Source organism: Fukomys damarensis, unplaced genomic scaffold (genome assembly GCF_012274545.1).
Source record: "Fukomys damarensis isolate Sample0158 unplaced genomic scaffold, DMR_v1.0_HiC HiC_scaffold_25, whole genome shotgun sequence".
NCBI classification, from domain to species: Eukaryota; Metazoa; Chordata; class Mammalia; order Rodentia; family Bathyergidae; genus Fukomys; species Fukomys damarensis.
The window spans coordinates 12,142,575-12,148,090 of record NW_022900937.1 but is presented as its reverse complement, the minus strand read 5'-3'; positions in this window follow the sequence as shown (position 1 = coordinate 12,148,090).

The window sequence follows — 5,516 nt, the reverse complement described above, 5'->3', positions numbered from 1 at the left end:
CAGTAATCACTATTTCCTTTTATGTGAACTGTTTGTTCACATTCTTTTTTTAAAAATTTTTTTAGGTACTGGGGATCAGTCGGCTCCTTGTGTTTTCCAGGCAGGCAGTGGCACCACTGAGCTAAATCCCCAGCCCTGTTTGTTCACATTCTTTGCAAGTCGTTCTTTTGAGTTTAAGCTAGTTCTTCTCTGTGTGTAGATGAACCCTTCGCCCCATCCTGTGGTATCGATTGCAGCACTCTCTCCCCAGGTTGCCAGGACTGTCTACCTTTTCTCAAAGGGTACATTTTGTTTTGACCACGGGACGGACTGGCGAAAGGGGTTTGTTTGTAATGTAGTCAAACTTCCATACCTTCTCTTTTTGGATTCTGGCTTTTAAGTCGGAGTTAAGAAGTTCTTTTCCATTCTAAGTATCTAGAGGAATTCCCCATGTCTTCTTCTAGTACTTTCATGACTTTAGTTTTTATACTTAAATTGTCAATCCATTTAGAAATAATATTGGACAGCAATGTGTGATGTAGACCTAACTTCATACTCTCCCCAATTATAACTCACTGTTTCCTGATCACTTATTGAATAGTCTATCCTTTCTTGCTAGTTTTGCTTAGTATTCCGAGTCTTCCAATAGTAAGCCTTAAGAATTTGTTGCAAGCCAGGTATAATGGCTCATGCCTGTAATCCCAGAGCTCTGGGAGGCTGAAGCAGGAGGATCCTAAACTCAAGCCCACCTGGGCAATTTAGGGACTTGGCAAGACCTTGTCTCATACAAGGGGCTGGGGCTTGGGGGAACAGCTCAAAAGCAAGGCCCTGGGTTCAATTCCTAGTACCATAAAAAAAAAATTGTTGCAAAGAAAGAGAAAATCTCATTCTGTGCCTCACCCTCCAATTATTATAGACAGCTTAGTCAGATGGAAATATTACAGACAATCAGGTAGACTGAGGCCCCCTTGAAAGAGGTAACACAAACACATCACAAATGTGGCTGGAAACGCATCTATCTATCTGCCGGAGACCAGGCCTCAGTATAAAGATGAGATGACCAGACCCGCATACTTCCTCAAAAGACAAACACTGGGCCCAATGAAGTCTAGACAGACATCAGTCATCCCGGAGGGGGACCAGGACCTCTGGGCCCATCATTTCCTAGAAAAAGTCTATTCCTTCCATACACCCTTGTTACGTGACTTGTTTCCCAACTGGACCACCATTACCTAAGCACCTACACTTGTAACCTTACTGGCTGATCACAGATGTAACCCACGTTGTGCCCACGTGCATTTTACTCCATAAAACTCCACTCTGAAGTGGGGTCCCCAGCTACCCATTCAGGAGCCCCCGTGCCTCTTGGGAGCTATCCTATCTATACAATATCTTTCTACTCTTAGCCTCCATTTTTCCTAGAATCCACTCTTCGATTTTTAGAGAACATGAGCTGGGCAGCTTCAGATACCCAGCAGGTTGGGAGACATCTTAGCTTCATCTTTGACCTCCACTGTCACTTCCTGTACAATGCCAAAGATATCCCTGAGCTCACACTGTGCCCTATAAATATGTGTGGTTCCCATGTGCCAACTAAAAATAAAACCAGTTTCCAAAAATGTAATGGGGTAAACAGTACCTCTCCCGTCTTCCATGAATCCTACTCCAAGTGGAACCACACTGGTTGCCCTGTTTAGAGATCCCCAAGTTACAGAGCACCCACCTCTCAGTCTGTCAGCATCCAAACTTGCTCATCCTTGCTGGCACCTTGGGTGGCACCTTGATGCGCTGAGCTAAAGCCACCATCTCAGCCACAAAGGTCTCGCTGCCATCTGCCAGCCCACTCTTGGATCCCCTCCTGTCTTCCAGGAGCTGTGTCTCCCAATATGTTTCCTATTCTTAACCTACATTGTTCCTTAAAATTCATTTTTCGATTTCAGGGAACACGAACTCTGCCTATGTGACACCTAGTAGGTTGGGAGTTTTATTATTCCCCCTCTATCACAGCCACCAACCAGTATCACAGGACTGAGGCTATGCCACCATCTGGCCAGGCTCAGGTTACACCACTCTGTTCCTCAGTCAACTCCACCAACAGAAAAATGACAGACAGACATACAAGGCTGTAAGACTGCCTAGAAAAACAAAACAAAACAGAGCACAAATCTCTAGCTCTCAAATGGAATCATGGTTAACAAGGACAATAAGAACTCCCCCTTTGGGGCTTACCTCCTGTTAATCTTGTAACCCCAAATAATACCATGTGTCCTGCTTCCATAAACACTGGAAAATGAAGTTTCAGGGCGAGGGATTTAGCTCAGTAGTTCCAGTGCCTGCCGGAAATGCAAGGTCCTGAGTTCCATCCCAGGTACCAAAGACAGACAGACAGACAGAAAGGAAGGAAGGAAAAAATTGCAAACAGCAGAGGTTAGAAGAGTTTTTTGCTTTGTTTTGTTTTTTTGAAATAAGGACAAGGGCAATAGCTCCTGGATCTCCAGGAGGGTCCTGAATGGGGACCCTCTCAATTTAGAATAACTTATAGGCAAGTAGGGTACAGGAATTGCTGAATCGTTTTGTGGAACCTATCACTGGGGTCTCTGAGGAGTTAAAAAAGCCAACAGGAACTCAAGCTCTCTAGCCCAGTCCTTTCACATAGTGTTTACAATAAACTGAAACCTTAGAAAGAACTAGTTAGGGCTGGGGATGTAGCTTAATGGTGCAGTGCCTGACTGGCAAGCGCAAGGCCCTGAGTTCAATTTCTGATACCAAAAACAAAAAAAAGAAAAGAAAGAAAGAACTAGTTATTTTACATTGTAAAAACCTCAAAAGACCTGGGGGTTGGGGATTCAGCTCAAGTGGTTCTGCCGCCTGCCTCACAAGCACAAGGACCCAAGTTCAATCCCCGGTACCAAAAAAAAAAAAAAAACCCAAAAACAAACAAACCTCAAAAGTCCTAAGGAAAAGGTGGGCTGCATTTGATGTCTGAGGAAATTCACTGTATGTTCAATTCTTCAGAATTCTGTTGCATTCCAAGTTATCTCAGGTAGGGTCATTCCCCATCAAAGTCCTGGTTTCCAATCTATCCCTAAGTTTTATCGACATGACTGGTCACCTCACTCTCTCAGCTCCTCAAGCTGCCTTCCTCCTAAGCTAAACAAACTATTCTCTACAATAGGAGCTTCATAAATATTTTTGACTGAATCCTGGCCCGGGGTGGGAGGCGAAAGAATAACAGGTTGAACTACTTTAGTTAGTTACCTAGCAAAGAAAAGACTGGAAAACTTGAGTGAGCAGGTGGGCCACCCCGCTGGGGGTCGCATGTTAAAACCCCGTGGGTGGTTGTGCATGTTTAATAAGAGGAGGGAGGGGGCCTGGCCCGAATTATTCGTGTGACAAGAGTTGGCGGGCAGACCCAGCCAGGCTTGCGGTGGCTAGGACCCTACGGGTTCCAAGCTGTCAGGGTCACCGAGGGTCCTTTCTCCAGCGGGGAGGTGGAGGAACATTTCCCCGACCAGTGCACGGAATCCATACAGCATTACAAGAAATACAGATATGAAGGGGATAAAGAAGCAAGGTTAATCATTTACTCTGTGCTTACAATAAAGGCATTAGCAAAACATGGATCTGGGGAGACAAATTCAGCACCACCCCCATCTACGCAGCAAGCTTCTGGGCATGGAGGTTGGACATGTCGGAACCACAGATGAGTAGACGCTGGGAAGTGGGCGAAGTGTCAAGAAGGAGTGACTTTCTCCCATCCGGTTACCGCCCAAGGTCAGGGCAGGACCCCGCCCACCCATGTGAGTCAAGAGGTAAAGGCGGCTGACACTTTCCACACCCCAGGTGACCCCAGGAGCTCACACGCCCTTCCTTCAACACAGTGCACCTGACACCTGTGTGGCCAGGTCACCAGGGAAGGGTCTCCAGCTGCTGCAGAAGCGAGGTCGCACTTGCTCTGGTAAACGCCATGTCATGGCCTCCCTTCCTCCACGACTTCCCCCTTCTCTGGGCCACTTCCGCAACCTCACAGCCCTGCTGCTCCGTGCTCAAGGCAGCGACCATGATGGCCCTTGATGCCTCTGAGCTGCAGGGTGTCAAAGGAAAAAAAAAAAAGAACAAAAGAATTTTTTTGTTTTCTGGGCACTTCCGTTCTTGGAGTTGAGCAAATTAGTATTCATTTGTTTACTTATAGGCAATCTTTTAAATTTTTTTCTTTTTTTGTGATATTGGGAACTGAACTCAGAGTTTCATACTGAATTATATCAACTCTTACTTTCTTTTGTTGCTTCTGCTTCCCTTCTTTTTAATTTATTTTGAGAGAAGATCTCACTAAGTTACCCACGTTGGTCTCAAAATTGGGTTTCTCTTGCCTCCGCCCTCTGAGTAACTGGGATTATGGTGTACGTCACCTCAGCTACCTTCTAGTTTTTTCATTTTATGGGTATTTTAATTAAATTCCCATTTTAAGATAAATTTGGGGTTGGGCACAGTAGTGCATGCCTGTGAGCCTAGCTATTCAGGAGGCTGAGACAAGAAGATCACAAGTTAAATTGGGCAATTAAGTGAAATCCTGTCTTGATAATAATAATTGTAATTATAATTATAATAATAATGACAACAACAAAGGATTGGGATGTAGCCCAGCATTACCAGTATGAGGGAAAAAAACAGGGAGGGTCAAAAGGAACAGGCTACCAAATGGACCAGGAATGTGACTGCTGGGCATGGTAGCACCCACCTATAATCTCAGCACCTAGGAGGCTGAGGCAGGAGGATCACTGGAATTTCAAGGCCAGGCTGGACAAGATGGTGAGATCCTGTCTCAAAAAATTAAAAAATAAAATAATAATAATAAAACTGCATACCAAGTCTTACAGTCTCCAGATAGGGGTTCATTGACTCAGGGTTAAATTTTCTAATTGAGAGGAAAAAAAAAAAACCATGAATAACACAAATCCCAGGGTTAACTTGATTCAAAAAATAAATAAATAAAACTTTGAGAAGCACATCCCTGACCCAACGTCAATGTGTGAGAGAGAAATTCCTCCTTTAGGTAGAGTGGAATGAGTGACGTCTCAATCGTATCTTCAGAGTGGGCCAAAAGGGAGGTTTTGCTGAGCCACTCCTGTAAGATCCCTCAAAGAAATCCAGCAGCCCCTTGTGCATGAAGGCCTTCGCTGGTAACAGTTCCGGTAGGAGCAGCCCCGGACTCCCGCTGCAAGGCGCCCTGGCCAAGCCAGCCAGCCACCCACAGATGGGCTGGTATAGCTGGGCTCATCTGCGGTGGTTATCGCTGCTATTTTAGAGTTAATGACTTTCCACCCGGCTCTCCGCCCTCTATTGTTAATCCAACCACCTTCCCCCACCTGCCTGACTAGTTCCTGAGGTGCTGTGCTGCTGCAGACCCCTCCATCCATCTCTCTGTCAACAGGTACTTTGGGCCACCTTTTATTGCCTGGCATTATTCCCCGTAAAGAAATGAACAAACAATGTATTCTAACTCAGCAAGCTTCAATTCCAGTAGGAGGAAGCCGGAA